Source organism: Phaenicophaeus curvirostris, unplaced genomic scaffold (genome assembly GCF_032191515.1).
Source record: "Phaenicophaeus curvirostris isolate KB17595 unplaced genomic scaffold, BPBGC_Pcur_1.0 scaffold_160, whole genome shotgun sequence".
In the NCBI taxonomy this organism is placed as follows: domain Eukaryota; kingdom Metazoa; phylum Chordata; class Aves; order Cuculiformes; family Cuculidae; genus Phaenicophaeus; species Phaenicophaeus curvirostris.
The window spans coordinates 121,517-131,007 of record NW_027206780.1 but is presented as its reverse complement, the minus strand read 5'-3'; the positions used below and the strand labels follow the sequence as shown (position 1 = coordinate 131,007).

Genomic DNA, 9,491 nt, shown 5'->3' with positions numbered 1-9,491 from the left:
CCGCCATGTTGTACGGCACGCATGCGCATTGACTGCTTATGGACGCCGCCATGTTGGACTTTACGCATGCGCATTGACTGATTACGGGCGCCGCCATGTTAGACGGCACGCATGCGCAGTGCTACATTATAGGCACCACCACGTCGTATGGCACGCATGCGCAGTGGATCCTCCGCGCAGCCACCGCCAGCCAATCAACGCCCGTAGAGCGGTTGTAGGGCGGGCCCTGCAGCGAGCGCTCCCATTGGCCGGAATCCCTGCGCTCGGGATGAATGGGGCGGGGACTCAGTGCTGCCGCGCCGTGGCCGCGGAGCGGTACTGCAGCCCGGGGCGGGGGAACGGGACGGCCCACAGGGGCGGGCGAGCCGGGCGGGGCGGGGCGGGGAGAGAGGGGAAGAGCGGCTTGCAGCCGCGCGGCGCTGTTCGGGACGGCTCGGCTCTGCTCTCCGCTGCCCTTCCGCCCGCCGCCACTGCGGCCAACGGGGTGCGGGCTGGGGCTGGGAGAGGGACAGCGCCCCCAGGGCCCCCGTGTCCCCTCCAGGTCGGGAGCGGCTCGAACGGGGCCGGGTCGGGTGAGTCAGAGGCGCCCGGAGAGGCGCGGGGGAGCGCTCTGTGGCCGGCGGCGCCGCTCCGGGCTCGCTGTCCGTGAGCCGCGGCCCTCCCGGGGCCGGCTCGGGCTCAGGGGCGGTCGGGGCCTTCGGGGCTGCGTCTGCGCTCGGCGTGCGGCCCCGCGGGGGAGATCCCCGCTCGGGAGGGGGAGGAGGGAGCGGGGGAAGGGAAGGAGGGGAGAGAGGGGGAGAGCAGCGGGGGAGGATGGGGCACAATGGGAGGAGAAGCGGGGAGAGAAGGAGGAGGGGAGGAGGGGAAGGAGCGGAAAGGGAGGTTTGGAAAGCGCTTTTGTGTTGTCGGTCTAGAGAGAGCGGGGGTGGGGGTGTCGCTTTTTTGGGGTGTCATGCGCGGTGGCGAGAGCTGCAGGGGCAGGGGGGGTTCATTTCAAGCACGGTTACTTGGAGTCTTTTGCCCTAACAGCTCGTTCCTTTTGCTTTGATACAGGATTATGGGGAGGAGGGGACTGAGTGCCCGTGGGTTGAAATCAGGGGAGCCCACAAGAAGGCTGATGTTGTGATGGAGTCTGTTACAGACCAGCCAGCTGAGAAGAAGCAGCTGATGAGCTCTTCTATCAACAACTGGGGATAGTCTCAAGGTCGCTCCCTCTGGTCCTCGTGGGAGACTTCAACCTTCCAGGTATCTGCTGGAAGTACAATACAGCGGAGAGGAAGCAGTCTAGGAGGTTCCTGGAGTGCGTGGGAGACAGCTTCCTCACACGGCTGGTGAGTGAACTGACAAGGGAAGGTGCCCTCGTGGACCCGCTGTTCATGAACAGAGAAGGCCTGTGGGGAATGTGGTAGGAGGACGCCTGGGACAAAGCGATCACGAGATGATGGGGTTTTCAGTTCTAGGTGAGGTGAAGAGGGAGATTAGCACAGCAGTCACATTAAACTTCCAGAGGGCAGACTTTGGACTGTTCAGAAGGCTGGTTGGGAAAGTCCCATGGGAGACAGTCCTTAAGGGCAGGGGAGCCCACGAGGGCTGGGAGCTCTTCAAAAAGGAAATCCTAGCAGCTCAGCAGCAAGCCATCGCCATGCTCCAGAAAAGGAGCCGGCAGGGGAGAAAACCAGCTTGGTTGACTAGGGAGATAGTTGATAGGGAGACTTGAGAGACATCAAAAAAAAGAGGAGGGTCTGTGAGCTTTGGAAGAAGGGACAGGCATCTTGGGTGGACTACAGGGAGGAAGTGAGATCATGCAGAGGGAAAACGAGGGGGGCTGAGGCCCAACTAGAAATCAAATTGGCTAAGTCTGTGAAAGATAACAGAAAATCTTTCTATAAATACGTTAACAATAAAAGGAGGACTAGGGAGAGTGTTCAGTTCCTATTGGGTGCAGAAGGGACAACAGTGACAGGGGACGAGGGCAAGGCTGAGGTACTTAATGCCTTCTTTGCCTCAGTCTTTAATAGTAAGGAAGGTTGTTCCCTCTGTGTACAAACCCAGGAATTAAAGGAGCAGAATGAGGCTCCCATGATCCAAGAGGAGGTGGTCAGAGCCTTGCTTGCCCAGCTAGACACCACAGGTCTATGGGGCCGGATGGGATCCACCCAAGAGTATTAAAGGAGCCGTGGATGTGCTGGCCAAACCCCTTTCCATCATCTTCCAACAGTCCTGGCTGACTGGGGCAGTTCCACTCGACTGGAGGCTGATGTTGTGCCCATCTACAGGAATGGTTGCAGGGAGGATCCAGGGAACTCCTGGCCTTGTCAGTCTGACCTCAGTGCTGGGAAAAGTCACGGAACAGGTGATCTTGAGTGCTATCATGAAGCACATGCAAGAAAACTGGGTGATCAGGCCCAGTCAACACGGGTTCATGAAAGGCAGGTCTTGCCAAACTAACCTGATCGCCTTCTATGACAAAGTGACTCGGCTGCTGGATGAGGGAAAGGCTGTGGATGTGGTCTTCCTGGACTTCAGTAAAGCCTTTGACACACTTTCTCACAGAATTCTGCTTGAGAAACTGTCAGCCTCTGGCCGAGACAGGCGCACACTCTCCTGGGTGGAAAAGTGGTTGGATGGTCGGGCTCAGAGAGTGGTGGGAAATGGAGTTAACTCCAGCTGGAGGCCAGAGACAAGTGGGGTTCCCCAGGGCTCAGTGCTGGGTCCAGCCCTGTTCAATGTCTTTATCAATGACCTGGATGAAGGGGTTGAGTGCACCCTGAGCAAGTTTGTGGATGACACTAAGCTGAGGTTGTTTAGCCTGGAGAAGAGGAGGCTGAGGGGAGACCTTATTGCTCTCTACAACTACCTGAAGGGAGATTGTGGAGAGGAGGGAGCTGGGCTCTTCTCCCAAGTGACAGGAGACAGGATGAGAGGGAATGGCCTCAAGCTCCACCAGGGGAAGTTCAGGCTGAACATCAGGATAAAATATTACACGGGAAGGGTCATTGGTCCCTGGCAGAGGCTGCCCAGGGCGGGGGTTGAGTCACCTTCCCTGCAGGTGTTTAAAGGACGGGTGGATGAGGTGCTGAGGGGCATCGTTTAGTGGTTGATGGGAATGGTTGGACTCAATGATCCAGTGGGTCCTTTCCAACCTGTGGATTCTATGATTCTATGATTCTTTTTGCTTTGTCAGCAGAGACAATCTGACAGAAGTGTTGGCGATGAGAGAGCTCCTGTGGGATCCCGACGCCTCCTCAGGGAGAGAGGAAGAAGCGACGTGCTGGTGCCCTCCAAGCCAGCAGGATTTGGGTATGTGGCTTTCTCGGGACTCATTACTCTTTGTTAATCACTGTTGATCGAGTTGACGGCACTAGCTGGAGAGTTCTCCGCTTTGGGTTAGTATGTGACGGCATCGCGTTTAGTGAACGCTGGATCGAGACAACAATGCTAGGGTGGCAGGGGCTTCGCCAGCCGACCCTGTGCACTCCACACAGCATGAACATGGCACACACATGCCAGGCCCACGCCCCACACATGCAATTCACCCCCCGTGCACATTGTGCTGCCCCCATGCACACGCCATGCACGTGCCAGGCTAGCGCCACAACCACCCCATGCACATGCTTTGAACATGCAAGTGGCATGCCACACACCAGCCAGGCACACGCCATGCACACACCTTGCACACACAAGCAGCATACCACATACCACACGCATATATTGCACACGCAGGCAACATGCCACGCATGCCATGCATGTGTTGTGTACATGCCACGCACTCCACACACAGGCCACTGCTTCCATGCACATTCCAGGCTCATGCCACAACAGTCAAGCACATGTCACGCACACGCCTTCCACATGCAGCCAACATGCCACGCATGCCACACGCTCCATGTGTATGTTATGTACGGGCTGTGTACATACCATACACATGCCATGGACATGCTAGCACATACCATGAAGGTGACATGCCAGCCACACTGCAAGCATGCTGCACACACACGAAGAGGGAAAGGAGGAGAAGGGGAGCTTTGGAAAGCGCTTTTATGTTGTTAGTGTAGAGAGTGCCGGGGGGAGGTCGCTTCTTTGATTCTCTTCTACAACCAGGCTTCTTTGCATTTAAAACCCTTCCGTGTCACAGGGTTTATAATGGTGCAACATCCGTAACGCTTGCTGCAGATCCTCTTGGTTCAGACGTTTCTCTGTTTCCAGTTACACAGAATACCTGTTCAGCCTTCTCATCTATTTTGAGGCTTAGCATCTTTTTAGACTTCTTTTTAGTGTTTGTGTTAAACTATGTCCCGTAACAGTGGTACGGAAGGGGAGTTGTTGTGTTTTTAACGGTAACTGTAGAGTTAAGGTACCTCAAGTACCTTGGGGAAATGCAGACGCACCTCTTAGAGGTCCCTCATCTTTGCAGAGCGCTGTGGAGCCTTTCCATCTCTCTCATACACTCGCGGCAGAAGAAGAGGAGGGCGCCCATGGGTGAAAGGGAAGCGGTTGCCATTCAGGTGAGAGGAGAAACGTCCGCTTTGCAGCTCTGAGCGAGGGTGACGTTTGTGATGCTGACTCCTGGTTCTGGAAGCAGCTTCTGGCTCCTCCGTTTGTTTCTCTGTGGATGAGGGCTCGGTGTATTGGCCCGGCTTCTGTGCCAGTGGCGTGGTCCTGTCGTTGACCACATCGTCGTTCATCGTGCGTGGGGGTGGGGGGCTTTGTCTGTTTTCTTACTTATGCTCCGATTGTCGCCTGTAACTGGACAAATGACTCTGTTAGCATCGTGATGGTATTCCGAGGTGGCGTTAAAAATTCCTTAACGTATCGTGCACGTCTCTCTTACCTCACAGCCCAAAAAGCCAGTCTGGAGAATGTCCTTACTGCAGAAAACCTGGCAAAAGTCTCGCAGAACTTCCCTGCTTTTTCAAAGCCCGATATTCTTCCACCTTCCATCTCGTCGTGAGGAGTAACGGTGAGTGAGCTGGCACGGCACGGGGGGAGGAGGAGGATGAACTTTATCTGCTCTCCGCTGGCTAAACGAAAGGGCTGTGGGACCATCTTCATGGCATCGTTGCCGAGCGAGGCCTCGTGTTGTTGCCCTTTCGCGTTCCTTTGCACGTGTGTACATGTGCGCTTACGCACGAGTTGATGTTGCGTCACGGCTGTTGGGTGAAAGCCCCGGGGAAGGCGATGGCCGAGCAGAATGCGTGCAGGCCGTCCGACGCTGTTCAGAAGGTGGTTGGATCCCTGACGAGCCTGCAGAGGCACCTCAGGGCCCCGCAAGGGTGGAACATTCATGTTCACTTGGCGTGGAGACGGATGGTGGTGTAACTAAGCGGGTAGCTTCGCTTTTGGGATCTGCAGCTGGAAGCTGTTGTGGGGTCGTCCCGTGGGTCTGAATTTTTCCAGTGCGGAGGCCGTGTGCTGAGACCGCCGATCTGCTTGCTAAGCCAGAGGGTCCAGCTCTAGGGGTGGAAAGGTGACGCGGTGTTGGGCGTCCTCGCCACACGAGAGCCGGCAGCACCGGGAGCCTCCTTAGCATGAGGGTGTCTGCAGCTGAAGTGGCTTCTGTTGCCTCTCTCTGCACAGATTGGGCAGATCTCATCCTTCAAGCGAACGCAGAAGGCTCCGTATGCTCCCAGGTCCCATAGAAAGGGAAGTTTGTGGATTCACCGACTGCAGTAACCTCTGCTGCTGCCTGTGGATTGTTGTGCCAAAGACACCCTTCGTGCAGGGAGGGGACACATGGGAGATGGGTGACGCACTTACGTGAAGAGTGTCCTGCGGGTGGTGTGTCTCCTCGGAGCCGTGTGAAAGCCGCTCTCCGCTTTCTCTTCCCCTCTAGAGCGGGCCGAGGATGGGCTGCAAGGCCGAGAAAACCAGAGCGAGGCAAGCGGCCAGCTAGATTCAAAGTGGGGAGAAACGCTGATGCCTGGTGAACAAAGGAGTTTCCACTGCTGAAAGGGATGAGAACAGACGTCGTGAGCATCCTTCTGTTGGGGGCCGGCAAGGGAACTAGAGCCGCTTCTCTGGGGAGAACTTGCACACGGCTGGAGGGTTCTGTCACGGGAGGTGACTGAAACCCGATTCCCGATCCTGGCTTCGTGAAGGAGAAGAAAGGGCTGTGAGACCTGAAGGCAGGGCTCTGCTTCGAGGCAAAGGTGAGTGCCCCATGCACACGCCATACACATTCTAGGCTCACGCTATGCTCCCCCTATGCATACGCCATGCCTTGCGTACGCCACTGCGCCCATGCACACGCTGTGCACATGCCAGGCTCATGCCACAACCACCCCATCCACATGACACGCACACGCCTTGCACACACAAGCAACATGTCACACACGCCACACATGCCACGTGCTTGTTATGTTTATGCCTCGTACATGCTCACACGCACCACAGACACGGCAGCACGCTGCCCTCCCGCTGGCTGTGGCCAAGGGGATGCAGGCTGGGACTGGGAGAGGGACAGCGCCCCGTGTCCCTCCCGTCCCCCCGAAACCCTCCTGTCCCTGCCCGGGGTGCCGCATGGGGCTGGGGGGAGTGCGGGGAGACACAGCCTTTCCTCTTATGTCTGCTCTCTTTTTTAGTTTCTCTAAGACAGCTTTATTGGACTTGAGTTTTAGCCTCGTGATTACGCGTAAGACGTGGCTGAATGTGACGGGAAGACTGCTGGGAAAATGGCAAGAAGAGGATCGACAAGAAACAGTGGAACACGCCCTTTAGAGTTTGCTGCTTGTCCCGCTGCTGAGAAATGGGAGTGTCCCTGAATTTGCTACTGCATGAGACAGGTTAAAGAAGTTTAATAGAAGTTCAGTTCTATCTAAACGGCAGATGGGACTGTGCTTATGTAAAGCATATTGTGTGTAACTGTAACCAATACGCTTCCACGCACTGTATCTCAGCAGCTAGAACGTGGAAGGAATCTTTTAATCTGTACAGTTTTTTAACAATGATAATTGACGTTTGGTGGCTTAATAACATCTATAATTTTCTATCATTTCTATCAAGCCTGGCTGTCATACATTGAACTTTCAGTAAACCACCAGTATTTTATACTTAGGAGTAATTTCTTATTACCCATCCTAAGGGGGATGCTATAGTTATGCTGTTAAAAGGGTGGGTCTTATTCAAAACCTCTGAAGGTCCTAGTTGGGTTGGTTAAGTCTGTGCCACACCTGTGGTCAGCAACTAGGTACAGGTGAAGAGTTTGCCCCTTAAAAGGCCTCTTGATTTAGAGCTGGCTCTCCCCTGCAGCTGGAGCATTCAGTGAAGGAAGGGGCTACAGAAGCCTGCCTTTCTTCCTTTCTTTGCTGGGTTTTGAACAGTCGTGTGGTTTTCTTCATGCTGCATTTGAGCCTCCAGTCATCGTTTCTTCTGTGAGTTTCAGGTAATGCTTTTGCTTGTGGATTTGCTTTTTAGTCTTAGAGTAAAATTGGTTTGCAATGTGGCAGCTTCAGAGAAATGTTACCACAAACGTTTGTAGTCAATGTTGTCTTTCTTTGTTCTAGTTTTATTAGTAGAAGTAGGGATTATTTTTTTTAGCTTTTTTTTTTTTTTTTAATCTATTGGGGCCCTAAGGATTTAGGCTCAGCCTAAATAAGATTTCCAGTGTAGTTTTAGCGATAGCTGTTACTGTTTTTCCCAGAGGTGGTTTGTTTAATTTGGGGTTTGTGTCGTAAGCAGTTGAAAATTATGTTTGCCCAGAACTTTTTGACGAAATGCCCAAGAAAACTGTTAGCTTGCCTCTTCCTAGCCAAGCTGGGTTTTTTTTCCATATTTTATGTATTTTATTTCAGACTGTAATGCCGACCAAAACTGCTACAATTTTACTGTAAATAGAGCTCAGCCCTAACTCGGTCTCTGCCGTTTCTAGAAGTTGTTCCAAAACCATCACGTGGCTTGGCACAGTTAAATACAATTGGCAGTCTCTGCTCCGTAAAGGTACTTAATGGAGTCACTGTGCAGGGTGAACTGGTTTTCACATTGGGATGCAGTGAGGTTTATGCGAGTTAGCGCAGAGGGCACTGCCAGCCCTGTCCACGTCGTGTCTCTCTCAGCTGGAGTTGCTGTGTGTTGCTTGGACAATGCCCTCGGTTTGGTTCTGGCTTCTGCAGTACATCCTCACATGGAATTTCACACAGGGAGTAACCGAAACAATTGTATAACTGGAGGGAATGGATAATGCAAGCGCCTTCCCATGGAGCTAGGGGACTCCCTCTGTTAAACAGGCTCTGTTTTCCTCCTCACCATAGTGGGGAGGGCTTGCTGCCGTGCCTGACTCCTTTATTGATGTGAGGCCGGAGATTATCATGAGAACAGAAAGGGACTGTCTGCAGAAGCAAGAATGATAATTAGGACCTGATATGGATCTTGCATCTTTAGTCACTGAGGAAATGCCAATCCAAAAATTCCTAACTCACACACCATATGGTCTAACAAGCAGATATAATTAGATTGGAGAAGCTTCTCCCGTACTTGCGCAGGCGCAGTGTCGTGGTGTGGGGCTCAGGGCTGAAGTCGCCTCCATCTTCCTCGTGAATCGTCCGTGAGCCCAGTCTGTGCGCAGGCGCCTTCTCGTCCTGGTCGAGCTCCGAGCACGCAGAGCAGGAGGCACTCGGCTTCCCCTTATCAGTGACTGAGCTCCTCCCTTATCACCATCCAGGGTCTTGGAGGCCTTTGCTAGCAGACAGTGCCTATTTCAGTGAGCGAAGCCCTCTAAGTTTTTCGAGCTTTTCCCCTGTCTCATATGCCCGCACGTCACACACACCTGCTTCCTAACCCTTAACAGAGTGAGAGAGGGTGATTCCCCAAAACAATAGAAGGGCGAACTGACCCTCGAAGGGCAAATCGACCATATAAGGCAAACCGGGAAAACGCCTTAAAAGGGCAAACTGGGCAAATTACCGAAAACTGCTGAGTGAAGAGACGGTGAGAGACTCGGGGCGGGCCCCCCGCCGTCTTGAGTGAGGGCAGGGCGTGTCGGTGTCGCCGCCATCTTGAGTGAGGGTATGGCGTATTGGCATCGCCGCCATCTTGAGTGAGGGCAGGGGGAGAGAGAAGGGTGGGCTCGCCACAATCTTCAGTGAGGGCATGGTGTGTTGTATTCTCCGCAATCTTGAGGGTACGGGGGAGGGAGACTGGCAGACCCACCTCTATCTTTAGTGAGGCCACGATGTTCCGGTGTCACCGCCCTCTTGAGGGAGGGGACGGTTGCCGCCGCCATCTTGAGTGAGGGCAAGGGTGGGGGGGGACTCACCGCCATCTTTAGTGAGGGCACGGGGAGTTCTCGCCGCCATCTTGCTTGAGGGCATGGGTGTCGGTGTTGCCGCCTTCTTGAATGAGGGTCCGGCGTGTCTGTATTGCTCCCATCTTTAGTGAGGGCGCGGGAGGGGGCGGGGGGGTGTCCTCGCTGCCATCGTGAGTGAGGACGTGACGTGTCGGTGTCGCTGCGATCTTGAGTGAGGGCACGAGGCAACTGCCGCCATCCTGAGTGAGGG

At 54.3% G+C, this 9,491-nt stretch overlaps 1 long non-coding RNA gene across 1 annotated transcript; it reads left to right on the top strand.

Moving 5' to 3' along the window:
- The first annotated feature begins 5,351 nt into the window (after positions 1 to 5,351).
- Positions 5,352 to 8,167, top strand: LOC138734713 (uncharacterized). Its single transcript, XR_011339621.1, has 4 exons — positions 5,352 to 5,467; positions 5,578 to 5,630; positions 5,834 to 6,149; positions 6,582 to 8,167. It is a non-coding gene; the product is annotated as an uncharacterized lncRNA (long non-coding RNA).
- The last annotated feature ends 1,324 nt before the right edge of the window (positions 8,168 to 9,491 follow it).